This window comes from Arachis ipaensis, chromosome B10 (genome assembly GCF_059453495.1).
Source record: "Arachis ipaensis isolate K30076 ecotype BB chromosome B10, ASM5945349v1, whole genome shotgun sequence".
Taxonomy (NCBI): domain Eukaryota; kingdom Viridiplantae; phylum Streptophyta; class Magnoliopsida; order Fabales; family Fabaceae; genus Arachis; species Arachis ipaensis.
The window spans coordinates 34,632,728-34,652,510 of record NC_142435.1 but is presented as its reverse complement, the minus strand read 5'-3'; the positions used below and the strand labels follow the sequence as shown (position 1 = coordinate 34,652,510).

The 19,783-nt window shown below is 35.2% G+C and overlaps 1 non-coding gene across 1 annotated transcript; it reads right to left on the bottom strand.

Annotated features, from left to right (window-relative positions):
- Window positions 1–18,217: 18,217 nt before the first annotated feature.
- On the bottom strand, window positions 18,218–18,321 carry LOC148579658 (small nucleolar RNA R71). Its single transcript, XR_015896846.1, has one exon. It is a non-coding gene; the product is annotated as a small nucleolar RNA R71 (small nucleolar RNA).
- Window positions 18,322–19,783: the final 1,462 nt, after the last annotated feature.

The following is a 19,783-nucleotide window of genomic DNA, read 5'->3' as shown; positions in this document are numbered from 1 at the left end:
TCACACAGCAACCAAGTCTTGAATCCAAAGAAGTGAAGGCAACTAACAAGAGCACCAATCCTGTCCCTAATCCAGCAAGCAAGCTCAATCAAACCATTTATAAAAGGAAGCTTGCTAAGGAGAGGGCAAGATAAGGGACACTAGCTGGTTCATCTCCCCCTTGAGGTCGTTCCTCTTAACAAACTGGAAGAAGAGGAAGAAAGTGAAGAACATGTCAACCGTAGGTAACATTTCTTTGCTTTGTTTACTTTCTATGTCTGCTTTGTTTAAATTTCAATAAATTAGCATATGATTACATTCTAAGTTTGGTGTTGCCTTGCAACAATCGGTATGGATGATTGCATCAAATCTGAATTGAAAGTGTCACACTAAGATTCTAAGTTTGGTGTGCCACTTATTTTCTATGCAATTTATTCAGCAACACCACTTGTCTGCATAATCATAATGCCCTTTGCAGTGTTATTTTTCTTCTTAGTTGGATAATTTTAGTTCTCTCTTTGTTTTATTCATTTACTTGTTTGTAATGCTTTCTTTTATTAACTGTGTTTGTTAATACATCACCAAGAGAGCCTTATTCATGACAGATTCTTGGCTTGGTGATTGTATTAAAAAATAACAGTCCCCTTTGTTTAGTTTTAGTTCAAATAAATTGACATAGGATTGCATTCTAAGTTTGGTGTTGCTATGCAACAAAATTTAGTTCCAATCCTTACAAGATACTTGCATCAATTCCAAGTGAAAGTGTCACACTAAGTTTGGTGTGCCACTTATCTTTTATGCAATGTATCATGCACATCCTCTTATTTTTGCAATCTCAATGTCTCTGTCTTTTGTGCCTTGATTGTTATCCTCAATTTTGCTTGCTTAAAACACATGTACTGCTGACATTTCATTATGAAGACATTCATGATCCATCTTAGCCCCATAGCCATTGTTCTAATTATTGCTTGAGGATGAGCAAGCATTCTGAGTTTGGCAAGGGAAAGGAAAGAATAAAAGGAAAATGACAACAATAGAGAAGATGAATTACAAGGTTGTAAAGTTTCTTTTCCTCTCATTTGTTTCCGGTACTTTAAATTGCATGATTGTCTTTATCTTCTCTGTATACATGTGTGGTATGAATAAGCATAGCCTAAATCTTGATTTGTAACATGTTACTGTGACATTATGACTACCAACTTGAATTTTGTGAATTCAAAAGAAATAAAGTATCATGATCATAAACAAACAAGGAATTTAAGAAGAACTTAGCATGTGCATACAAGTATTGGAAGGCTAGTATGATTAATTGTTGCTCAATTGCATTAGATTTTATTAAATTGAAGTTTTCATCTAGGACATTTTGTGAAATCTTTTGAAATCATGAAAACCTTGAAAAAGCAAATACAGTTACAGCAAGAAAAGCAAAAGGAAAAGAATGAGAAAGCTGAAGGCTCTGAGTACCAATGACAATTTAATTGTTAAGTACTTTTGGTATTTATGTATCAGGAAAAAAGCTTGAACAAAACACTTAGAGTCAAGGCTAGACTCAAGTGCAAAAGCACTCCCTCAAAGCTCAAGGCTCTGAGCATCAATGATTAAAGAGTAAAGAAAAGAAACAAATGAGCTTAATGAAGTCCTCTAATTCAATGCTTGTGGTGCTTATGTATCAAGTGGTAATACTTGAAAACAAAACATTTAGAGTCATAGTTTTGTTATCAACTCATGGGACAAAGCACCCTAAAGGAGAAGCTAATAAGAAAATCAAAAGCTTGTTTCAAGGGAGAAAATATACGGAAAAGATTTCATAAATTGAGCTAGATAGAAGCATCAATCATTTACCTTTCTTTTGTGATTGTGGCATGCATAGAAAACTAGCCAAACCATGAACATTGAGTTGCTATTCTTCTTACCTTGGATTGTCAATCTTTATTGCATGATTCTTTCCTTGCTTGGGGACAAGCAAGATTTAAGTTTGGTGTTGTGATGACAAGTCATCTTAGGCTAGTTTCACAAGACTATTTCATTAGTTTTCACTTGGTTTTCATGCATTCTTAGGCAATAAGTAAGTGTTTGAGTGAGAATTTCATGCTTGTCTCGATTCAATCAAACATTAGTAATTTTATGTATTTTTATTAGATTTTTTGCAAGATTTAGTTGATAATATGAATGATGCAAGAGTTGATGATTATGCCAAGGCTTTGATGTATTTGTTTGGTTGATGATAGGTGAAAAGATGGAGAAGGAACAAAGAGGGTTTCTAACCCTAACCTCTTTACACTCCAACAAGAATAAATCGAGCTACAAAACTCCGAATAAGGTGATTCAAGTGGCATTGGAAAGTAGACATCTAGAGCTTTCCAAGCATATATGGCACTACATGGTGGACACTAAATCTGAGGGAGAAAACCTGTCCCAAAAGTGTATAGATGAACATGGTATCAACCTGCAGTAAGGCCAGCTGACCTCTTCACCTTCCAAGGAGGATAACTTGAGCTGTAGAGCTTGGAATGATGCGCTCTCAATTGCATTGAAAGTAGACATCTAGAGCTTTCCAACGATATATAATAGTATGGGGTGAACCTCAAGGATGGGCCTCAGAAGCTGGCACTAAGTTTGGCCCCCAAACAGTGCCCATAGCGCTACGTTGTGTTAGCGAATGCAACGCTCTTCCCATAGCGCTACGTTTTGTTAGTAAACGCTACACTTTGAGCGCCAGACAACACGACCATGCCTCCTTCAAAGGACCATAACTTGAGCTACAGATGTCTGATTGATACGCTTCCAGTTGCGTTGAAAAGCTGACATTCAGAGCTTTCCAACGATATATAGCAATCCATATTTGGCATGAAATTGAAGCACAAGTGAAAGGCATCTTTAAGGCCCAAAAAGCAAGGCGCGACATTCACAAATGAAGGATCCAAGGCTCGAAGAGGGAGACCAAAGCAAAGCAAGGGGCGCTACGTTAAGTGAACTAACTGAGCGCTCAAGGGATAGCAAGCCAGCACTCAAACAAGGAGTGCTCCGTTAACTAGTTTCACTTTTTCGTGGCCCATCACAAAGAAATTGGCACAAATGAGGCAACCAAGGCAAGCAGGGGGCGCTACGTTGGAAATTCCAACTGAGCGCTATGCATGGGCAAGGAGGAAGGTTCGAAGGGAGGCACATAAGGCACACAAGGCATGTAGCGCTACGTTCACTAAATGAATTGAGCGCTCCCCTGGAAATGACCCAAGCTCCACCCAACACACCCTGACTCACTGGAATTTCACCAAGCCACCCTGATCCATGGCACCAAGTGCCATCTTGTTTCCATTTTTTCACAAACCAAAAGTGCACACTCTAAGTGCAATCTGACTCAATTAATTCAAGCCCATTGAAGCCTCAAAGCAAGCAAAACTCATGGACATTACTCAAAGGCACAAGATAAAAATTAGATTAGGAATTTCATTTGAATTTTGTTTTCAATTTCAATTTCATTTTCATTTTGTAAAAGGTCTATAAAAAGGCATCAGTTTCATTTCATTAGGAGGCTGGCTCTGCTAGAGAGCATTAGGAGTATGGTAGAATAGAAAGTCCTCTTTGAAACACTTTCAATTTTTCTGCATTGTTACATTTTCAAGTATTGAATTCAATATTGGCTTATGCAAATTTCAATTTCCTTCTCTTCTACAATTTCCTTTTTTGCTACGATTCTCTTCTGCAATTTCACTTTCCACAATTTTTCATTTGAGCTTACTGTGATCTAATTTACTCTTCCTACAATTAAATTCCTCTGCAATTGCTCTAAGCTTTGATCTACTACTTCCTTTACTTTCCAGCACCCAGCGCCGTTTACATTTTACTGCAATTTAGTTTTCTTGCTCTTTAAGCTTTTGTCCAATTTACATTCTGCCTATCTACCTTCTCTCCAATTTACATTTCTTGTTCTTTAAACTTCTATCAATTTAATTCCTGCAAGTGAGATCTGCTGAAATTTTACTTTCCTTGTCATTTAAGCTTCAGCTAATTTACATTCTGTTCTTTACTTTCAAGTCAATTTACTTTCTGCACTTTAAATTCCTTGTCATTTATATTCTGTTGCTTCAATTTTTACTCAAATCATCAATGTTAGCTTAACTAAACTAATCACCCACTAAAGTTGCTTGATCCATCAATCCCTGTGGGATCGACCTCACTCTAAGTGAGTTTTACTACTTGATGCGACCCGGTACACTTGCCGGTGAGTTTTGGTGTGTGGAATCCTAATTTCCACACCATCAATCTCTCCAGGTTTAGAAAGCATAATAGGTGTTATGCAAAATTAAGAAGCATATACTAAGAAAGGATGCCTTGATACGTAAGTATGTTTTGTTAATTTAGTTAGATTAATGTTGGTTTTTTCAATATTTAATTTGTTCTTCATGGTTGTGGTTGTAGAATGTTGGCAAAAGATGGTGTAGTCTTTTTATTTGGGCTGACAAAGTTCAGAATGAAAAAGAAGTTAGTAGTAGAGCAGATCTTAATTTTAAAATAGATAAATGGAGGTTAAAATTTGCGTGAAAGATTAGGAGCTTGACATCTTAAGTTAGGGCACTAAAATTGACATTTTGTTTACTGGTAGTTATCATAGAGCATATCTTAATTTTAAAATAGATGAATGGAGGTTAAAATTTGCGTGAAAGATTAGGAGCTTGACATCTTAAGTTAGGGCACTAAAATTGACATTTTGTTTACTGGTAGTTATCATGTTAGTAATTGTTGTATTGGTTTTTATAGTATAGAATTTGCAATGCCAAATTTGACTAATGTTGATTGAAAAATCCTAAATTTGAATAATTGTATATCCTACTTGTACTTGTGAACACATGAATACAATTATTTTTTGTTTTTTTGTCATGTTGGTTTGATAATATAATCTCAATCTAGAGAGAGAATGAAACACTGACCACCATTTAAGTGTATCCCAAACATAATCCGTGTAATTCTACACACCATAAAAAAAACATAACATCCCACGTAGAGTATATAAAAAGCAAATCTCTAATAATGAAACATAAAGGTCCTAACATAGACTTAGTAACATATAACAAAAGCCTGATATCAAAATGACACAAACAACAAACACTTTCATAAGTAATTTCATTTTTTACGTTTTTTTTGTCTGGTGGTTTGAATCTTGGAGTTGGCATGAAACGCAAGAAGTTCCTTAGTCTTGTCGCTGTAGCTATGGATGCACCTAGCATTGGATCAAGTGGAGGGGTGGAATGTGCTGGCATATCTGAAACTGGACCAAAGGGTGGTGGCCAATCATTTGAAGCTGTAGTAATGGTATCAGGTGGACCAGCAGAACCTGTTGCAGGGGATTGTTGTGGAGCAGTGTGAGCATGGGACTGTCTTCTTTTAGGGAAAAATTTTGTTAGTCTGGTCTTTTCTTTTACAAACTATTAAAAGTAGTAGAAAAATGTAACAATTGAAGTAAAAAAAATAACAAGAAAATTATAAGGGAGTTAGGATAGAACCTGTTGAGAGACTTTATTCTCTGATACAATAGGCTAGCTCATGTCAAGCTCAATCTCAGTGGCATGACCCTTATCCTAGCAACATTGGCAGCGGCAATAGCTGCTATAGTAGCTGCAGCCACATCTTCAGCCTTCTTTTTGGGACAGTTCCTCTTGTTATGACCTCTGCCACCACGATAGCGACAAGATCCCTCTTTGCATATCTTCTTCATCTTCGTTGGATTCTATTTCTTGCCTCCCGCAAGTCCTTCATAGTATCCTTTCTTCTTTTCCTTTGTAGTGCACTTGGCATCTTTCTAATCTTAGGTGCTTAAGGTCTATTGTATACTGATTTCTCCTATTAAGCCTACCCAAAAAGAGGATTGATATAGAATGCACAAGTTTAATTGTATGCAGCCATTGTCAACCACCGGTGGAGGCACTTTAACCAATTGTGAATTCATCATTGGTTTTGGAGTAGATTTGGCAACAGGGTTTGAATCAGTTATTGGAGGGGTTCTTGAGTATGATTATTATTTGGGATAAGTGGAGTACAGATAGGATTACTAGTTGGGATGGGTGGAATGGGGGTTGGAATCTGGGTGAGGATGAGATTAATCCTAGGGGGTTGGAGTTTCAACAGCTTCAGATTGCTTGACAGATGGGTTGGGAATTGGAGTAGGAGGTATGTCCATAGAGATCGATCCTATTGTCAGTTAGACTGGATGAGTTATGACTTCAATCACCACCTTCTTGCCTTTTTTAAATGGTGGTTGTTCTAAATATTCTGGTACAGAGACTCCATGCTCATAGTACACATGCACCAATCCATTATTTCTTTCAGCATGGAAGCATATCTTCAGGAGTTTGACATCAGTATGGAGTTTTCTTAAACCGGTCTCCATGGTCTGTTGAAAACCAACCACCAACAACGTTCTACCTTATTATACCCAAGATGTTTGTAGTAGTCTCTGATGAAGAACTCATCCAACAAGTCTAGATCAAGCTGAGACATCTCTAAATTATGGTCCATAGTGTATGAAAAACATTATCCACACTCGTTACAAAGGATCCCATGGTGATACACAATAGTAATCAAAGCCATCTACAAATAAAAATTGATGATTAACATCACCATCATAAAAAAAAAAATAGGGTAAGGCACCATCAAACAGAAACGCACAATTAACCTAAACACTAACCAACCATAAAAACTAATAAACTACATACAACCAATGTCTATTTCCAGCACATTCTCACCATAGCTACCATGATCACAACGAACAAAAAGAAAAAAAACGAAACAACAACACGGGAATGAAACCCTAATACAAAACTCACAAAAAAACACAAATGCAAAAAAGTTAAACAAATGAATATCAACTTAACAATGCAGAAAAAAACGAAGAAACATCCATGATAAAAAAAATAGAGGAGTAGATAGTGGCTATTTAGTTTTTGCTTACCTCTCTCAATCAAGATGTCTCTTCCTAGACTACTCCGTGTGCGACAGAAATGAGACTATTATAGCGTGCTTGCTTTCCTTTAGATAGAATGCCAGAGAAAACCCCCATTGAAGAAAATAAAGAGAAGAAGAGACTTCGTGCAAGATCCAGAACAGTAACTCCAACATATTAAAATCCTTTAAAATACCTTAAACAACGTCATTCTATTTTCTTTGCGCGCCAAAAATAAAACGACAATATTTTACTAATTTAACGTTATCTTTGTTCAATTCGTCATTATTTTGTCATTGAAAAGTATTTCAGGGACGACTATAAGTTAATATTATTAAGTTTAGGAATGAATTTTGGGATAATTATAAATTGAGAAACAATATTAAAATTATAAATTTATAGACCATTTTGAGTATTAATTCGAATAAAAACCCTTAAAAATATTAAATGTGTTAATAAATAATATATGTGACTTTAAAATTAAAAGTTATCTAATCTATTTAAAAAAAAGTATTTGTCTAAAATAAATTAAAAAAATAAAAAGAAAGCTGAACCAAGTAAAGGAAATCTTCAATCAATAAGCCAAGTACTAAAAAATACTATGACAAATGAAAATGCAATCATAAGTCAGTACGAGAAGGAGAACCTTCCAGAGCTTAAAAAATAGTTCTATAGATTAATTATTATTATTATCATTATTATTATTATTATTATTATTATTATTATTATTATTATTATTATTATTATTAACAAAAAATTTAGAACTGACAAATCTACTTACAAAACAATGATATTAAAATTGTATTTATAAAAAATCGGTTCTATATAACAAAATTATCAAAATATTAAAAACATTTTAAACTTTTCTAAATTGTTCCCCTCTTTCTATATATATATATATATGAGGGTCAGACTACAATAGTTTTGGAATTGGAAAAGACTGCGGTGTGGGTGGTTGAGATTAACAACGACGACGAAGATGAAGGTGATAAATGGTGGTTACTGGGAAAGGAGATAATAGATTAATGTTGAAGATTTAGAGAGAGAGAGAGAGAGAGAGAGAGTAGGGATGGCAACGGCTCCCCATGAGGGCGGGAACATGCCCCCCGTCACCCATAATCCCTCCCTGTCCCGGCCACGTCCCCGCGAACGGGTAACGAGGACCCCATATCCGCCGGAGATCGGGGTCTCCGTGGATATCCACGAATTTTTAAAAAAATTCAAAAATATTTTAAAAACAAAAAAATTGAAAAATAAAAGATAATTAACATTTAACATAGTCCAAACTCTAAACTCAGTATTATAATCCAATGTCCCAATTTTTCAGTAGGAATTCAAACCCTAAATCCTAAATCCAATTTTGCAGCAACAAAATCTATCTCTAAATCCAAATGTATCAATTAACAGAATTGAAATCCTAAACCTAAATCCAATTTTACATTAATAGAATTTAAACCATAACAATTTCATCAATTAAAAATCAAAACGTATATTAAAATCAGTGAGCGACGGCAGAGCAAAGGCGGACCAGAGGCGGAGGCGGCGAAGCTTTGAGCAGGAAGCAGTAAGCGACGCAATGAGAGGAAGAAGGTGAGCGGTAGCAGCTCTCCTCTGACGGTGACGAAGGGTACTTTGAGGTTTTTAGGTAGTTCTTTAGGGTTCGGATAGTTTTGCGGTTCCGGAACCATATTTTACGGGTATAATTTCAATTTCGTTATTTTGTAGGTAGATTTGTCAGCATCTAAAACTTTCGTCGATAGAAATGATAATTTACTCTATTATTATTGCTGTTATTATTATTATTGTTATTGTTGTTGTTAACAATGTTAATAATAATAATAATATTTAATAATAATAATAATAATATTATTATTATTATTATTATTATTATTATTATTATTATTATTATTATTATTATTATTATTATTATTATTATTATGGTTAGTTAGTCTTTTTTTTTTTGTGATGGTTTAGTTAGTCTTATTCATATGCATGAAATTGCTGCCACAATACTCACAACATACTTTCATTTTGCAGGTGTCCTACATAAGGTCAATGGTCAAATTAATCCTTGAAAAATTGATCGATCGTCATTTTCGTTTTCGAATAATTTTTTTAATCAAATTAGTTTCTTAAAGATTTAACATCAATCTCATTTGTCCTTCTGTCAATTAGTTAACCATTTTCGTGAACGTTTTGCCACGTGAATTCTTGAGTGACTAATCAGCACATATCAAAATGAAGCCGTTTTGGTTACTAGTAGGGCTTAACTCAAAATGACATTGTTTCTCTTTATCTCTCCCCATTTGCAGTCGTCACTAGTCACTGCTCAGTCACTCTTTGGCTAGGTTTTGTTGATGTATGGATTAAGACAGAGACACAAGAACATAGACACTGAATATATAAACATAATGAGACACAATTTTTTCAATTTGTTTGATAACTACCTACACAAACAGAATAATAAAATATAAATGTCAATATTATTCTTAGTATTGTGAAACTACCACCACCATTATCATAACTTCTTCTCTACCACTACCAATACCACTTTCCTACCTCAATTTATAACTCTTAAACTAATTAACAAATTCAATTAGATAAAATATCATGATCAGATCTAACAAATATTAATTAAAATTTAAATAAATAAAAAATTAAAGAAACAATTAAAAAAACAGAGAACCCATATATAATGGAAATGAATCTGGAGGTAGAAGAAGGTGATTGTATAGAAAAGAGGCAGATTCAGAGAAAGAGAGGGAGAAAAATAGATCTGAAAGCTAGCAACGCCAAAAATGATGACAATTGCGACATGAAGTAGAGACAACGATAGATCTGGAAACAAGGGCAGACGCAATGGTCAATAGCGATGATGACGACAATGGCTACGACGAAAGATCTTGATTTGGAAGAAGGAGAGATGGAGGAGATGAGCCTCTGGAAATGAGAAACTGGGAGGGAATGAAATAGGAGGAAGGACATGGGAGAAGAGGAGGGAGGAAGAGTGGGAGAAAAGGAAGAAGAAGAGAGGAGGGCGGCGCCGCAATGTGTGAAGGAGGGAGACAGTGGGTAAGGCAGATGAAGGAAGGAGGAGGGAGGAGGAAGGAGAAAGATGGAAGGTGACAATATAACAGATTAGAGAAAGGGAAAGGTGAGAAGGAAGAAGAGGATTAGGGTTAAGGTTACCACAAGGATAAAATTAGAATTTAATAAAAAATAAAGGGGCAAAAGTGGAAAATTTTGTGTCTTAAGAGTTATGTCTCAGTGTCTCAGGATAAAGGAGAGATACTAAAGACTCGTATTTTGTGTACACTTGTGTATCACCGTGTCCATAAAAAATTTGTGTCTTATGAACCAAACAATAGGCATATACTACCGTGTCTATGTCTTGATGGACATGTGTCACAAAACAAATGCTACATTTCTTCCTCCTTCACACAAAACACAAAGAGAGAAAGACAACATATGTAAAATCCGGTTAAATTGTAATTAATAAATTAATTATGAGGCAAGGAGATTAAGAAATTAAAATTTATAATTTAAGAAAGTGAAAATAATTAGAATGCGATTTAAAACGCTAATCTTAAATATTTTTTTACCAAAATTGGACCAACGGGTTAAAACAGTTGAATCGGGTTCAAATTGGGCCCAAGCCCAATCCATATAACCTCCATAGTCAGTCAAACTCAACCCATTTCCTCTTTTCTTATGTGTTCCACGCTGAAAAGAGAGAAGAGTGGTGAGGAACCCTTGGCACTATTCATCCTCTTCTTCAATCGCCCATAACTTTTGATTCGGAGCTCTGATTGGTGAGTCATTTGTGGCCATGCATTTGTCTCGAAATTCTCTTCGATTCTATCCAAACAAAATGGTAAAAAATTCGAAATTTCTCACCCAATTCTTTTTCCTATTCAATTTCGCATTTTTGGTTATGTGGGTATTGAGATATTGTAATTTTGATGCTTTAGGGGAAGCTCAAGCACAATCTCAAGCGAGATTTTAACCCGAGATTGAGCGGTAAAAGGTAAGAAAACCCAATACCTTGTTATCCCTAATTTTGAATAAGAATCCTAAGATAAATGATAAATTTGATTATGTTAATTTGAGTGAAATGGTTTAGTTGCTTGTTTGGAATTAATTTTGGCGTCGATTGCTGCGGAACTTTTGAATTAGAGGAAAAATTATCAAGTTTGGAGGCTTGAGTTGAAGTTTGGTTCAATTTGTGAGGAAGGGATTCAAGAGTTTGGAAGCCGCCGACATTTAGGTACATGTTTAAGTTTCGGGTAGGCATTATACAAAGGTATGTGAATGCCTAGGTTAATTACCTTGGGATAGGATTGAATAGAATTTTCATGTGTTTGTGATTAGTTAGGTGAATGTTAATTATTGGTAATTGTAAAGAATTGTGAATTTAATGTTGTTGAGCTTGGATATAAGTATGTATGATTGGGATTAATTGTGATATTAAGAAATGAATGGTATTTATTGATTATGTTGATGATTGATGAGAAACTTCGGCCGGAGGCCGTGACCGAATAAGTTGAAGAAGTGTAAAATAGAGAAATCGGTGTGTTTTGTAATTTGATGGTAATGTTGAATTCGGTACACAATATGTGAAATGTGTTGGTTTTGAATTGTTGAGTGAAATAGTTGAAAATAAATGGTTGATTGGATGATTAGTTTGATTAGGCTTGAATTGATCGGAAATTGATTATTTAGAGTAGATGAGGCTTGTAAATGGTTTGGTGTAGTTTGGATTGAATTGGAAAAAAAATTTGTGAAATTGAGCAATTGTGTGAAAATTGGTGAAAACCTATTTTTGGCCAATTTCGACGAGCCGTAACTCGGCGCTCGGAATTAGAAATCAAATGAAATTAGTCCTAAATTAAAGCTAGGTGAATGATCTTTAAAACTATATAAGGATGTGGAAAAAGAAAATTTTGTAGAGAAAGTTTGAAAATGGGTCAAAAAATCTGAATTCTTTGATTATGCAGCAAACCAGAATTTCTGGTATGCATGCCCATGCACACTATGGTTCGTGTGCATGGAACAGAGCGAGTAAAAGTGCTCGTGCGTACGCTTTTCAAGTTGTGCATATGCATAAGTCCTGTTTTCACACTTAAGCTCTGTTTTTAACTGTTTGGCTTTCTCGGCAAGCTTGTAAACTTTCATAACCCTCAATTAAGGTCTGATAACTAATTTTTAGGCTTGGGAATGAGTGTGAACCTATGGGTTGATTAAATTGATGTTTTGGAAGAGGTTGTGAACTAAAGTGAATGATTATTGATGGAGGCTTGTGGCTAATATAATTACTAAGTAAAAATTTTTGTTGTGATCTGAACTGTGATGTATTCTGGCAATGTCAGTGGTATAACCCGCTTGCATGTGGATGATGTTACTCTTGGCAAGCACGATGATGAATTATGCTTGCGCTGAGCCGAGTTATGCCAAAACAATGATGGTGGTTGATCCTGCTTGTTTCGTGGCTCTCTCTAGTTTTAAGGGTGGCCGGGCACGCATCTCGGATAGCGTTGCCTCCAGTGAGAGGTGCAAGGGTGTGCATTGCCCTTTTTGGACCGGCTTTTAATGAAGTCGAGATTATTATATTCCTCACAGAGATGCACAATAGAGAGACAATGTCCGGGTTAGCTACCAGATGTGTCAGGTTTTGCAATGTAACCCACACATGAACTCATGGTCAGTAGGATAGGCATGCATATATGTATTTATGTGAAATTATTTGAGTGTGCATTGTTTTGGTTTGCCTACTTATATATCTTTGCTTAATTGCTATTTGTTGTATATGTTATAACTGTTCTTGATTCTACTTGCACCCTATTATTTGTGTTTGCATCTACTGGTTACAATTACTGAAATCAATACAGAAATTTTGTGGTATTGAATTGAAAAGAGACAGGATGAGTGTAGTGTGGGATGTAACTAAGATTTAGACCATGAACATAGTGAAGTGTGTAGAGTGTTTTACCTAGTTTTGGATTAGTATAACTCTAGGATTGGATTTTTGTCTTTTGTTAAAGTTTTAGGATTGTCTAGAGGGTTTGTGTAGCCTTTACATTATCTCTGTTTGGAACTTTTGCCCTGTTGGGAACCAGAAGGGTTCTCACCCATTTCGAAAATTTCTGCTTTTTAGATACAAGACGTGACGCACCTTGCTGAGCGTACTGAATTGCTTTCTTGGAAGCGAAAATTCATTTTTGGAGCCTTTATTTTGTATTTAGCATATGTATATTTACATTCTCCATTTTTGCATTATTATCTTATATATCCCTCTTAGAGGTTGATCTGGAGAAATCCTATCTATATGTATATATATAGCCGGACTTTGCTTCATAGATTGAAACTAGAGATTGTTATACACCTCTGTTTTGGAACTCCATATCTATATATTTGTCTCTTTGGTTTTTGTATAAACTTTCTATCTTAACACTTTTTGAGAGCATAGTTGTCAGAACCGAACCGGTCAGATTACTGAGTCATTGGATCATTAGTTCAACCGGTAGGTCACTGGTTGAACCGGTTGACTCGGTCCTATGTAAATAAAATAAAAAATAATTAAAAATATAAAATTAAAATTTAAAATACATATTTTCACTAATATTTTAAGAATTTCAAGCTATTTTAAAATAATATGAAAAAAAAAACAATAAATATTTTATTATTTTTACTCTATTATAGATATTTTTATTTTGTTTCTTATATTAAAATAACTATTATTTTTAATTTTCAATAATTTATTAATTAATTTATATTTATTATACTATTATATACTATAAGTATTTATTAAAAAATAATATTAATAGATATTATATAATTATGAAAAAAATAAGTGAGTTTATAATTGTTGTTAAATAAAAATATAATTAATTTAAGAATGAGTGAGTTTATAACTAAAATTAAAATAAATTAAATAAAAATAAATTATTTAATGAAACTCATGAAAGATATTTATATATATTTAAATTTGCATATATAATAGTAAACAGAACAGCAACCTAGTGGCTGCGCAAGATGCTTTCATTTATGAGGGTGAGGATTCGAACCCTTCCTCAAGAATTTTGATTAAATTTTCAATACCAAGAGGTTCAGTCGGACCGGTCTTCACCGGGTTCGGCCGATTTTCAACGATTCATTCCGGATTTGACCGGTTCGTACCGGTTTTCTTTCTTACACGGTCCGAATGCCGGACTGGACCGATATAGGGTCCAATTCACCAATTTTCCGGTCGAACCGGCCGGTCCGGTCCGGTTTTGATAACTGTTTGAGAGCGATGTGATTTCAAGGCTCCTAGATATATTATCCTTACTATATATTTGTATATACTTTGCTTTTAGAGGTCGTAGCACCTCACCACTTCTGGTTTACGGCCTGGTTGTAAAGCTCTGTGTGGTAGGATGTTACATTATGGTATCAGAGTAGTTCATTCCCATAGAGCTTGAGGGATGGACTGACTATGCTTCTGAGCATACTCTGGATTGTGTGTATATACTATTTAGGATATCTACTTGATAAACATAGTATGTTCATGAGCATACTTTTGGGACTTTGATGCACTAGACTTTAGATATTGAGACTAATCACTTTGATATCAATTGTTTGGTGTGAGCAGGACCTGAATGGTGTCTCGTGGACCCGGGCAAGGTCGGAGAGGTAATGCGGAACCAAAATCAACTGGCAACAACCTGGTGAACTTTATGGCTACGTTAGAAAATATGGCTGCTGCTATACAGACCACAGCTGAGATTTTGGGGCAACAGGCCGAAAATGGGAACGATAATAGGGCGAATGGACCCAACAGAGGGCCAATGACCTTAGCCACTTTTCTGAAGGTAAATCCACCAATATTTAGGGGGTACAAACCCTATGGAGGTGGACAATTGGTTTCAGACTCTGGAGAGATCTCTACAAGCTCAACACGTGCTTGAGGACCAGTATATGGAGTTTGCCACATATCAAATAATGGGAGAAACCCAATTCTGGTGGCAGAGAGCTCATCGTTTACTACAGCAAGCCATTACCCGTGACACTCATCATCATTCTCACTTATGAACGAGTGCCTGACAACTACTTCCGTTCTATCTGCAATAGCTTGAGTGTGTATCTCTTGGCCTCCTGGTTCACGACGCATGATTGCTTCTCCTGACAACAGAACATTCCATTCCGTGAGATCAGAGTCTTCATGGTATAGGCTAGAACCATTGGCAGCATTCCTGAGATCCGGAAAGTCTAAACCTTGTCTGTGGTATTCCGAGTAGGATCTGGGAAGGGATGACTATGACGAGCTTCAAACTTGCGAATGTTGGGCGCAGTGACAGTGTGCAAAAGGACAATGGTCCTATTCCGATGCTAGCGGGAATCGATAGATGATTAGCCGTACGGTGACAGCGCATATGGATTTGTTTTCATCCGAGAGGATCATACAGCTTGCCATGGAAGGAGGTAACGCATGGTTGGAAGAAGGCAGTAGGAAAGCAGAAGTTCAGAAGCAACAAAGCATCTCCAGACGCTTATCTGAAATTTCCACCAATGAATTACATAAGTATTTATATTTTATTTTCTGTTTTGTTTATATTTTAATTATCAAAACCTTATAACCATTTGAATCCACCTGACTGAGATTTACAAGGATGACCATAGCTTGCTTCAAGCCGACAATCTCCGTGGGATCGATCCTTACTCACGTAAGGTTTATTACTTGGACGACCCAGTGCACTTGCTGGTTAGTTACACGGAATTGTGAAGAAGTCTTGAGATCATGTTCTCCCACACCACGTTTTTGGTGCTATAGCCAGGGAATGAATAATCACGATTTCGCGTACCAAGTTTTTGGCGCCGTTGCCGGGGATTGTTCGAGTTTGGACAACTGACGGTTCATCTTGTTGCTCAGATTAGGTAATTTTATTTTATTTTATTTTATTTTCGAAAATTTTTTTTTTTAAAAAAATATTTTGTTTTTCAGAATTTTTAAGAATGAATTCTAGAGTTTCAGATGATATATTGAAGCCTGGCTGGCTGTTAAGCCATGTCTAATTTTTTGGACTGAGGCTTCCACTTATCATTGCAAGAGCCATTGGATTCCCATCTAATTGGCTGTTGTATGTCTGATTTGTATGCTGAAGCTTGGCTGGCTATTTGGCCATGTCTAATCTTTTGGACTGAAGCTTTCACATAAAGCTTGGCTGGCTATTAAGCCATGTCTAAATTTTTTTACCGAAACTTTAGACTAACATTGCATGATTCCTGGAATTCCTATTAAACATTTTGAATTTATTTATTTTCTTTTTCCAAATTAATTTTTGAAAAATAAAAAAAATTAATAAAATCATAAAAACAAAAAAAATTGTGTTTCTTGTTTGAGTCTTGTGTGAAATTTTAAGTTTGGTGTCAATTACATCTTTTTAATCTTTCTTCAAAAGTTTTCGAAAATCCATGCATTGAGTTTTGTTCTTCATTGATCTTCAAGTTGTTCTTGATGAATTTCTTTGTTTGATCTTTAAATTTTTCTTGTTTGGTGTTTTTTCTTGTTTTTCACATGCATTCTTGAATTATTAGTGTCTAAAGTTTAAAAATTTTTAAGTTTGGTGTCTTGCATGTTTTTCTTTTCTTAAAAATTTTTCAAAAATAAGTTCTTGACGTTCATCAGGATCTTCAAAGTGTTCTTGGTGTTCATCTTGACATTCAAAGTGTTCTTGCATATTTTTCTTGTTTTGATTCATAATTTTTATGTCATGTTTCATTTTGATGTTTTTCTCTTTTCTCATTAAAATTCAAAAAATCAAAAAAATATCTTTTCCCCATTTTGCTCATAAATTTCAAAATTTTGATTGATTTAGTCAAAAGATTTTAAAATTTAATTACTTCTTATGAGTCAAGTCAAATTTTCCATTTAAAATTCTATCTTTTCAAATCTCTTTTAAAAATTCAAATCTTTTTCATTTTTCTTTTATGTTTTTCGAAAATTTCAAAAATTGATTTTCAAATTTTTTTTCTTATTTTTATCTCATATTTTCGAAATTAATGCTAACATTCAATGTTTTGATTCAAAAATTTTCAAGTTGTTACTTGCCTATTAAGAAAGGATCAATCTTTAGATTCTAAAATTATATCTTTTAGTTTTTTATTAGTCAAGTGATCAACTTTATTTTCAAAAATCAATTCTTTTTAATTTCATTTTCAAATCTTTTTCAAAATAAATTTCAATCATATCTTTTTCAAAACTTAATTTCGAAATCCTTTTCTAACTTCCTATTTTTTCAAAATTGATTTTGAAATATTTTTCAATTAACTACTTGACTTTTTGTTTGATTTTAAAAGTTTTCTATTTCAATCATATCTTTTTCAAAACCACCTAACTACTTTTCTCTCTCCAATTTTCGAAAATCACTAACAACTTTTTCAAAAATCTCTTTTTATTTAATTAATTCATTTAGTTTTCAAATCTTATTTTATTTCTTCTCTTAATTTTCAAATACTAACCAATAATTAAAATAAAAATAAAAATATTTTTCTTTTATTTTAATTTAAAATTCGAATTCTCTCTCTCTCATCTCTTTTTATTTATTTATTTATTTATTTACTAACACTTCTCTTTTTCTTATAATTCGAATCCTCTCTCCCGCTCTGTGTTTGAATTCTTCATCTTCTCCCTTCTTCATTCTACTCTTCTATTCTTCTACTCACATAAAGGAATCTCTATACTGTGACATAGAGGATTCCTATTCTTTTCTATTCTCTTTTTTTTCATATGAGAAGGAGCAAGGATAAGAACATTCTTGTTGAAGCTGATCCAAAACCTGAAAGGACTCTAAAGAGGAAGCTAAGAGAAGCTAAAGCACAACACTCTGGAGAGGACCTGACAGAATTTTTTGAAAAAGAAGAAGAAATGGCCGAACCCAACAACAATGGTGGAGATGCAAGGAAGATGCTTGGTGACTTTATTGCACCCTCTTCTGACTTCTGTGGAAGGAGCATCTCAATTCCTGCAATTAGAGCAAACAACTTTGAGCTTAAGCCTTAATTAGTTTCTCTGATGCAGCAGAATTGCAAGTTTCATGGACTTCCATTGGAAGATCCTAGTTTTTAGCTGAATTTTTGCAAATCTGTGACACTGTTAAGACCAATGGGATTAATCCTGAGGTCTACAGACTTATGCTTTTCCCCTTTGCTGTAAGAGACAGAGCTAGGACATGGTTGGACTCACAACCTAAAGATAGCCTGAACTCTTGGGAAAAGTTGGTCAATGCTTTCTTGGCCAAGTTCTTTTCACCTCAAAAGTTGAGCAAGCTTAGAGTGGAAGTCCAAACCTTTAGACAGAAGGAAGGTGAATCCCTCTATGAAGCTTGGGAAAGATACAAGCAATTGATTAGAAGGTGTCCTTCTGACATGTTTTCAGAATAGAGCATCATATGTATATTCTATGATGGTATGTCTGAATTTTCCAAGATATCATTGGACCACTCTGCTGGAGGATCTCTTCATCTGAAGAAGACGCCTACAGAATCCCAGGAACTCATTGAAATCAAATAACCAGTTCATGTACACTTCTGAAAGGAATCCTGTAAATAATGGGACAACTCAGAAGAAAGGAGTTCTTGAGATTGATACTCTGAATGCCATATTAGCTCAGAACAAAATATTGACTCAACAAGTCAATATGATTTCTTAGAGTCTGTCTGGAATGCAAGCTGCATCAGGCAGTACTAAGGAGGCTTCCTCTGAAGAAGAAGCCTATGACCCTGAGAATCCTTCAATGGTAGAGGTGAATTACATGGGAGAATCTTATGGAAATACCTACAATCCTTCATGGAGGAATCATCCTAATCTCTCATGGAAGGATCAACAGAAGCCTAATCAAGGCTTCAATAATAATAATGGTGGGAGAAATAGTTTTGACAATAGCAAACCTTTTCCATCATCTTCTCAGCAACAGACAGAGAATTCTAAGCAGAGCCACTCTGACTTAGCAACTGTAGTCTCTGATCTATCTAAGACCACTCTCAGCTTCATGACTGAAGCAAGGTCCTCCATTAAAAATTTGGAGGCACAAGTGGGTCAGTTGAGTAAGAAGTTACTGAACTCCCTCCCAGTACTCTCCCAAGCAATACAGAAGAGAATCCAAAAAGAGAGTGCAAGGTCATAACTATAACCAACATGGCCGAACCTGGAGAGGAAGAAAAGGCAGTGATTTCCAATGAGGAAGACCTCAATGGACGTCCACTGGCCTCCAAAGAGTTCCCTAATAAGGAACCCAAGGAATCTGAGGCTCATATAGAGACCATAGAGATTCCATTGAACTTACTGTTGCCATTCATGAGCTCTGATGAGTATTCTTCCTCTGAAAAGGATGAAGATATTGCTGAAGAGCAAGTTGCTCAATATCTAGGAGCAATCATGAAGCTGAATGCCAAGTTATTTGGTAATGAGACTTGGGAGGATGAACCCCCATTGCTCATCAATGAACTAAATGATCTGGTTCAACTGAAATTATCTCAGAAGAAATAGGATCCTGGAAAGTTCTTAATACCTTGTACCATAGGCACCATGACCTTTGAGAAGGCTCTGTGTGACCTGGGGTCAGGGATAAACCTCATGCCCCTCTCTGTGATGGAGAAACTAGGGATCTTTGAGGTACAAGCTGCAAGAATCTCATTAGAGATGGCAGACAATTCAAGAAAACAGGCTTATGGACTTGTAGAGGATGTCTTAGTAAAGGTTGAAGGCTATTACATCCCTGCTGATGTTATAATCCTAAATACTGGGAAGGAAGAGGATGAATCCATCATCCTTTGAAGACCCTTCCTAGCCACAGCAAGAGCTGTGATTGATGTGGATAGAGGAGAGTTAGTC